The sequence below is a fragment of the Sinocyclocheilus grahami genome, unplaced genomic scaffold (genome assembly GCF_001515645.1).
Source record: "Sinocyclocheilus grahami isolate Dianchi unplaced genomic scaffold, SAMN03320097.WGS_v1.1 scaffold561.1, whole genome shotgun sequence".
NCBI lineage: Eukaryota > Metazoa > Chordata > Actinopteri > Cypriniformes > Cyprinidae > Sinocyclocheilus > Sinocyclocheilus grahami.
This window is the reverse complement of record NW_015505740.1, coordinates 126,670-136,599: the sequence shown is the minus strand read 5'-3', so window position 1 is coordinate 136,599 and position 9,930 is coordinate 126,670.

Sequence of the window (9,930 nt, the reverse complement as noted above, 5' to 3'; positions counted from 1 at the left end):
AACGTGGACATCCAGATGTTCGCCATATATCCGCAATTTATTAAACAAAGCATCCTTGGATGTGTTGTGTGCCGTGAATAAACCTCCACTTATTAGACCCCGTCTGTATGTGTGTGGGTGGGAGGTTTGATTCTGATTATCATCACTCACCTTTCATCACACACCGCTCCGAACAACAGAGCAACAGAGATGGACGTTCACCCATGCTCGCACCCGTCCATCAGAGAAGCAACCAAATGCGCGCGCACACACACACACGGCAGGTGCCCCCCTTATCGACTTGGCCTGTGCTTGGATACCCTTATTCTGTAAATGCATGCTCCCATGGTTAGCTAGAGAGCTCTTCTGCTCTCTCGTGTGCAGTTAAAAGCACAGGCTCTCGTCGTCTGGGGAGTAAATTCGTTCGGAGAATGGCATGTGTGGCTAACAGGGAACATTTCGTGTTTTTAATGCGGTTTCCACTGGCATCAATCATTCCGTACAATTAGGCCAATTTCCACTCAATTTTCTATTTCTGAGGAGCACAGCCATGCTGTCCCACACCCTCGCTCGCACACACCTATCCGCCCGTACAAAGCGAATGGGGCAGGTGCTTGCACGTTACACCGGAAAGACAGGGAGGTGTTACCAATCTTTTCTAATTTCTCATTAAAAGCGAGACACACCTACGGCGCTCGTGCACAGTTACTCCTGTGTTCTCTTAGACCTCAAGTGTCATTTGTTTTCCATGGCATCCAGATTAAATTAGGTGAGTGATTATAGCTTATTAACACCAAACGTTGTTAGTGTATTCTTACCATTTTGTATGTAAACACTTTCTGCCCGTAGCGCTCTTTATTGGAAATTGCTTTGTATAGACTCGGAAGCCCGGAGCTTGCTTATAATAAAAATATAATTACGATTTAGACAATAGCCACTCAGACGTACCGCAGCCACCCCTCCTTCTTCTGACCATTCGTTGACTGCAAGTTACAAGGCGCAGCCAAACACGGTAATGAACAATGAAAGAGCAAGTCTCTCTCTCGCTGCCTAATTCGAACTAATAAAGCCACTAGAATTAACATTCACAATTGGCGTAATGAGGTGTGGGGGTTTGGTCTCTGCTACTTCATATTGACTACTCTTGCCCTCAGCCCCCTCTCTGCATTTAATGCAACACTTCAGGCCCGAGCGTCGCTCGCATTATTTACGTATTTTGCGGAGCCACACGTGTAATTGGTAAAATTAAGCATTTCGTCAATGTTAGCTGCTGTACGCGTTGCTTACACATACACACAAGTCTTTACGCTGCTCTGCATTTCTCACACGCAAATGCGTCTTGTGATCTGAACAGTGGCAATTAAAAATTTGATATTTGAGTTATCAAATGTTTGTAATGTTTTACAGTAAGGTTCCATTTGTTAACAAAAATGTTGCTATGAAATGGAAATTGCGGTAGACTTTTTTTTTTTTTTTTACCACATTGTGATGTAAATCCAAGTGAAACTGCTTCTTGAACAAGAAAAAAAAAATGTAGGACGGGACTTGATTTTGTTCGTCTGGAATTAAAGTAATACTTTAGTTTAGGGACCAATTCTCACCATTAAGTAGTTGCTTAGCATGCATATCACTAGCATATTGGCTGTATTTGAAGTTCATATTAATGCCTTATTCTGTATGACCACATTTTAGATCCCTTAATCCTACTCCATATCTAAACTTAACAACTACCTTTAAGAGTTTGAGGCAAAAGTCATAGTTAATAGTCAGTTAATAGTGAGAATTGGTCCCTAAACTAAAGTGTGACCAAAAAAAAGAAGAAGAAATAAAAAAGGATGCAGTGATGTGCATGGATAAATCCTTTATAATAAATACTGCAATATTTAATAATAATAATAATAATACAAGATTGTATGGTGACTTTAACATTACATTAACATGAACTTACACTGAAAAATGTGTTTTGTGTCTGAAAAACATTAACCTTAGTTCATGTAAATTTCAACATTTACTAATACATAATTGTTTTAAATTCAAAGTTGCATCTGTTAATAATATTTAACTAACAATGAATAATTGTATTTTTATTAGCTAACATGAATAAATACTATAACAAATGTATTATTAATGGTTAGATACCCTAGTAAAAAAAGTCATATATTTAAAATACATTTATTTAATTCTAAGTATAGTTAAAATCTATCAACATATTTACTGACATATCGCTCAAGACTTACTGATATAACAATTATAATTAAACTTTATTTGGAGTACTATTATGCCTAAAATGTGTTTTAATGTCACTATTGATGAGGATTGTAAGATCTTTTAATAATATCGGCCTTTAAATGCAATATATTTCCACTTTAGCACAAAATTAGTTGTTCCAATTTAGCAGATTTTAACTATACCAATTTAGTATACAAAAAGTGCGATTGCAGGGCATTTTTATTAAGTTAATATCAGCTAATGCAAACAGCCGTAATATCATCTTATCAGCACCTGCCTAAAAGTGCCTTCATTTGCTTTAGTCATGGAAGTTTTATGGAGCCTAATGCTGTGAAATAAATCTATGTAACACCACTTTATTACATGTCAGGACTCACTTGTCTCCACTGGCAAGTGTATTGTATTAAGCAATGATACTTATTAACTGGAAAGAGACGGTGCTATTATGTCGGTTCACAAGTGTCTAATAACATCCCGTTGGGGACGGCTCACACAGCGAGAGTTTGTTTGGAAAGAGCCTGTCTATTGCTCTCATTGCAAAATAGACCGCGTTTGAGATGGGGGGGGAGGGGGGGAGAAACTAAACCATTCTTTATTTAGAAAAAATGTTCAAAACACAGATAGTGGTCTACTTTTGCTAATTGAAGAGAGGAAAACTTTCACAAAGAGCATTTTTAATGTTTAATTTTTTTCCTCTCTAATTTTATAGACGGATGAAACGGATATGACTTTTTTCCCTTTGCAAATTTGACTTTGTAATTCTCTGTCCTTGTTTATTTGCTGTGATTTACAAATGAAAAAAAAAGTGCAGAAGTTATTGATTCATGACCGTAATTGTTTAATTATTAATCAGTTTAGTGTTATATTAGCATTTGTAATATTGCAGATGCTCATGCTGAGAGGTTGGGAAGCTATAAAGCAGGTTGTGGTTTGCTGCTCTGTGACATCTGAGATCACCACAGAATCTGTCACGCACACGTGCACTGCACACACACACACACACACACACATGCTCACACTCTCTGTATAGTAATTTATTACCCCTTTCACACTCTTCAGTCAGTACTATAGTGGCCAGGCAGTGGTTCAATACTCTGATTATTTGATCAAATTCACACTTTAATAATGTATGGTTTAACCCCCAACACGATGCATTCACTAATAACCACAGACGTCTGTGTGAACTGTACAACAAAAACACACATGCATATCTGTTTTTTCCCCCATGCGCTCACACTGATTTGTGCGTGATGCTCCTGAGAGGGCTAACACTGCTACTGTGCAGCTCTCACACATGGAGGAGTTTAGATGCCAGTGATCTGCTGTTAGGGGACATCCACTGGCCCAAATACAAAGTCACACACCCCTTTTTTTCTCAGTTTCTTGCTCTCATTCTTTTTGCTAATACATCTCGCCATTGAATACAACAACCAGAAGCCCTCTGATCTGTCATGGAAACTGTCTTCACATTACTCCTTTGCTGGTGATATGTACTATTTATCATTTCATGTATTTGGATCGATCAATCGTTATCTGATTAGGTATCCAAATTCCAATTTACACTTGGCCACATAAACGTGTCTCGGCAAAATGAATATAAATCCAAGTTTATGCTACAGTCTATGCAAAGTAACTAATGGAACGTCACTGTGCAGCTCTCACACATGGAGGAGTTTAGATGCCAGTGATCTGCTGTTAGGGGACATCCACTGGCCCAAATACAAAGTCACACACCCCTTTTTTTCTCAGTTTCTTGCTCTCATTCTTTTTGCTAATACATCTCGCCATTGAATACAACAACCAGAAGCCCTCTGATCTGTCATGGAAACTGTCTTCACATTACTGATATGTACTATTTATCATTTCATGTATTTGGATCGATCAATCGTTATCTGATTAGGTATCCAAATTCCAATTTACACTTGGCCACATAAACGTGTCTCGGCAAAATGAATATAAATCCAAGTTTATGCTACAGTCTATGCAAAGTAACTAATGGAACGTCGTCTTTGCCCAATCTGGCAGTTGACTGCCATAAAAATGTAGCCTGCCTTAAAAACGTTACCGACATCAATGCAACCTTAGCAACTGCTTCCATATGCTATTTTTCAGGCAAGCTTTTGGTCTTTTTTTAATATAAGTATATGGAGGATGATTGGACAGTTTTAAATGCACATGTCTGGGAAATTATCCAAAGTTATGTTAACATGTTGTTTATGGGTCACTTAACCCATAAACAAAAAAAAAAATGAAAACACTTGTGAAGTGCCTGCTGCGGATTAAACTGCATGTCAGTCTTCATTTCCAAATAAACATTCATAACATTACTTATACACTCTAAAAAATGCTGGGTTGTTTCAACCCAATGTTGGATCAAATATGGACTAACCCAACTGTTGGGTTAAAAAGCTAATTCAAAAATGTAACCAAAATGTAACCCAACAGTTGGGTTAAACAACCCAGCATTTTTTAGAGTGTATGATGTTACTTATAATGTTACTTCATTGGGTCCCCCAACACACATTCAACTGACTACAAGTAACTTTGCAAGTGCATGTCAACTTATTCTTACTCCAACAGTTTGCTCATACTCAAATGAGAGTTTTGATATGTTGTTGCAAAGTTACTTATAATTAGTAGAATGTCTAAAGTGGACTTGAAATAATGTGTAACCCTTCATTGATTCAATGTTAACATACTAATTCAAGTTACCACATGCTTACAGAAAAAAATGTACAAAAGCTGTCCATGGGGCAGTACAAAATGTACCATTTAGTTACAAATATGCCTTTAAGGTACTATGGGGAAATATGCACCTTTTAGGGGTAAATAAGGTACAAAGGCGTACCTTTTGAAAAGGTGACAGCTTTTGTATCTTTTTGACTGACTGTGTACAGTGTCTATAGTACTTCTGTATTTCGTTTCACTATATATATATATATTTCTATTTTTTTTAAGTTGACAATGAGAAGCATTTGTTTCTGTCCTGATGTGCAGTCTCCAGATTACCCAAAATTGTACTGCGTAAATTACTAATTTCTCTCATCATCCACATTGGTGCCAAAGACCAAAGTGTCGCAATGACAGGACTACAGGACTATATATATAATGTATATATATATATATATATATATATATATATATATATATATATATATTTCTATTTTTTTTAAGTTGACAACGAGAAGCATTTGTTTCTGTCCTGATGTGCAGTCTCCAGATTATCCAAAATTGTACTGCGTAAATTACTAATTTCTTTGAGAAAATAGCAGAGAAAATGTCACAGTTCATTCCAGCCCATATAAGAATGGCAATAAATTAATGCATTCCACTTTATTAGCTAATTTTACAGCTACAAACATTTTGCTACACACACCTCCAGATCACTCCTATAGGATGTTCTGTAAAGCTTGCAACAGTAACGGCGCTTAGTGAATAGTCAAATTTTGCAATTTTTCCATCCATGCATGATTGCTTGCTTACATGGGAATTGTACTGTATTCTGATGTAATTCTCTTTAGGTGAAGTAAAGTTTACGTTCACCACCATTGAAACATTTGGGGTCAATACGGTTTGTTTATTTATTTATTTATTGCCCTTTTGTAACATTAAATTTATCAAAAGTGAAAGTAGACTTTTATATTGTTACCAAAAAAAAGTTTTTTGAGCCTTTTCTGCAAATAATCCTGAAAAATATTGTCAATGTCGACAATATTATGATAGAAAACAGTTATTATAAATTATAATAGCATTTCTCAATATTAGTTTTAACTGTATTTTTTAATCAAATAAATGCAGCCTTGAGCATAAGAGACTTATTTTTAAAACATGAAAAATATATATCGTACAGACCCCAAACTGTAGTGTACAGTATGTGGCCTGAACAACCTGCATTGACATTTGGCCACATACGCCTCACTAACCACCTCGTGACTGTCCCTCGTCATCTGAAATGCATCTCTTTCCACGATCAGATCTATCTTATCAGTAAAAAACCTACAAAGTTTCCAAGTGCGCATAGGTCAATATATACATATATAGCAATATAAACATGTTGAACAAAGCGAATCCTAGCTAATTTATCCTATCCCATATTCTCTCTCAGGCCCGATTCACTCCCTCATTCTCCATATTCCTTCTTCCCCTTCAGTCTGTGTGAAGGACAGGATTGATTAGCATGCCGCATATTCATTTGCATACTTTTGCACACAGATCACTCCGAATGAACGGCAGCGTTGTTTTCTCGGTTTTTCGCTCTCCAAAGGTGGGGGAGGGCGGAGAGGTGCCAGTGGTAGAGGTGGAGGGGGGCTCGTCTTTTCAAGGAACACCCCCAGAATTAATGTTCCACACCTGTGCACAGTGCGGCAGTCTTTATCAACCATCACAGGTGTGCCACATTAATTGTGGGAGAGACCATTTTGCTTTCCACAGGGGTGTCCCATTTGGCAGTCAGCATGTGCTCCCAAACCTGAGATAGTTAATGTGCTTTACAGGGTGTTCATTTTCATCTGATATCAATTTTTCTTTTCTCTTCTCTCCCAGGACTGCACATAGTGCACAATGCATAATATATAAATAGCCTCCCTATTTCAAAGTAGTGATTAGTGTAATGCTTGTTTGGCATATTTTCCAGTGTCTGTATGTATGTGTGTATGTGTGTGTGTGTGCTGTCATATTATGAAGTTTTAGTACTTCTAGTAATGTGATCTCGAAAGTTTCCAGAACCACAGACCATCTCTCTATCTCTCTGTAAGCGTCTACATACATACATACGGGGGCGTGCGTAGTTGTGCAACGAGTCTCCTGGTGCTTCCTGTAAGAGCGTGGAGGACTGCACACCTGCAGGCCTAAAGGCCAAACGCAGCAGACTGCCCCCCGGTGACAAAGATTACCGCAACCTCAGAGTCAGACCGCCAACATCTGTCCCGAGACTTCCTCTCCTCCGCACACTGAAAGCAACAACATCATGAGTCGCACAAAGCAGAAATAATAATAATCAAAAAAGAAAAATCACAGCCATTGAGCGCAGTGATTCAAGATTCCCTGAAGATTTAGGAGATTTTGTTCTTTGTTTTTTTTCCGGGTTGTCCAATAATGAGCAGTAAAAGGTCAGTGGACCATTGCTGCTCATTCACTCGTGGCTTATTCTTCCTCCTTATGCGTGATTACCCACCAAATGGTTAAACGTAAAAAGAGTAAAAACAATGGGTTCATGTCACACTCTTCAAACACAAGAGACCTGAGCCTTATTTAAGGCATATTGTATTAATGACACAGGCTGGCTGAATAAATGTTCGGCTTTTTTTTTTTTATAAATGCATAGTTTTGTCTGGGGAGACTGGTGAGGATTGAAAGCAGAAAAACAACACAATATTTTTCCCTCCCTCCATCAGCCATTTTGAACTCGGCAATTGACCTTCTGTGGCATCATTTACAGTGACTCATATCAAAGCTCCAAAATGTTAAAGCTATAGCGGCGACACCGGCGTCGAAGCCCACACACACACTAGTGGGATAATAGCTTTAACTACGCTAAATTGTCTCCTTCATTTGGATGGCTATGGCGACCTACAGTCTCCTCGGCTCACCCTTTGACAAAGGGGGTCATCGCTATGCAGAGGAAAATGAAACCCACTAGATATTGTTTGATTGGATTTGCCTTTCACAGGTTTTGAGATCATTACAGAAATTCATTTGAAGTGTGGCAGAAAATGAAACTCGCCTGTTTAATTATTTTTTTTTTTCAACCAGCATTTTTGCCCTTTCTCGATGACGTTTTTTTTTTTAAATCAGTTGAAATATTAAAGAGCCAACACTATCCTTAAAATGCATCTTCGATGGGCTCACATACCCCCCGTTGTCTGAGGGAATGAAACATATTTAATGACTCTGCCATCCTGCTCTTAAAGTTATATTTTCTCCCTCTCCACCCCACACCCCCCCCCATTCACTTTCACAGTCTATCTTTCTCTCACTCACAGAGAGAGATAGAGCGACACACAGAGAGAGAGAGAGAGAGAGACTTCCAAACCAAATGTGCTCATTCCAACATTTCAATAAATTGAGAGGAAAAGCATTAAAGTTAATCAGACCAACCACATTGTGGTTAAGACACGTTGGCTGGATTATGGATTACTATTAGCTGGATGAAAACCGATTCTTTCATTTAAATTCTGGGTTCCTCATCCCGCTAAAATTAAAAAGGAACTAATACTTCTTGGAAAGTGTTCTTTATTCTTCTTGCAAGCCCTTACTTCCTTTTTAATCTGACATGGAGACAGAGTATATATATGAAGAACACCCAGCGAGAGGCATGCGTGTAAAAGATGACCTTTAATAAAGATTACAAGGGCAGCCGCCACAAAACACTGCTAGACTTCAGTAGGTTTACGTTTGTTATATCTAAAGAAAATAAAGCTTCACAACACTTGTAAAAGATACGAGCATCCTTCTCATACTGCCTGCAATAAACACCTGCTAACCATTACTCTGTCATTAATCCTGACTTTGCTTTGCATATTATTGTGCTCGTTAATAACAACAACAGCAGCAACATTATTTAATAATGGTAATAATTAATAAACAATTACTAAAAGGCAGTGCCACTCTGCGCTAAAACTTCTTCTCTATGCCCAGCCACACAACACTATCTCAAACTGATGAAAAACATACTAAAACAACTAAAGCAAAGCAAACTGTGCTTGAAACCTGGTACAAGCAAATATTAACTAAAAGATAAGTGATGCAGCTATATAAAAATTCAGACCAATAATTATTCTCATGTTATGGCTAAGAACCAATAAATGGCCCATGTTCACATTCTATAGTAGTTTGCCTATACGAGTTACAAACGAAACACTAAAAAGAAATACAATAATTTTAAATACAAGCCAATTTAGGAATCACAACATATAGAATGTACAGTACGAAAGTTAAAAGTGCTACATTTGTCTTCTTAAAGATGAACTTTAAGTGAGTGTTCAATGCTAAAAGTATCAACTTACCAATACCGACTAATATGTATACAATATTAACAGATACTGAAAAAACATGTAGATATATATCAGCCAAGAACTGGCGTGGTAGTGATGTATTGTGCATAAATGTTTATAAAATATATCCTAGATCCCTGAGACTAGCTCGGTTCCAAAACGTATTGAGCTGACAATTTCCATTAAAACCATCTCATGGAACCGATTTGGAATGTTCTACATAGGCAACAACACAAATACTCGGTGTGCCACACAAATAGTGAGACATTCATGATAAACCTTTTTCTCTCCTCTTTTTTTATTTTTTTTTAATAAGTTAAAACCTATAATGCGATACAAAAAAATGACCAAACGTTTGATTAAAACAAGATATCTGAAGAGGCAGCATAATTAAACATCAGTTGTGATAGCACCTATGATGCCTTAAAATGCAGGCAGCTATCCAGGTTTGGGAACACATATTTTCTGTTTTCTCCTATCTTGCTGAAACTAAGAAGTCTAGATCCTCTAAAAAGCTGACAGATGTGTTTTGACATGCAAGAAAGGTATATTTCAAAGAAATAGTTAACACATGGAGCTTTGTCCAGCTTGAGCTGAAACATGACGTTTGTGCCCAGAATAAGTATGTTGAAGTCCAGCAGGTTATTCCGAATCTTTGTACATGTCTATATATATATATATATATATATATATATATATATATATATATATATATATATATATATATATA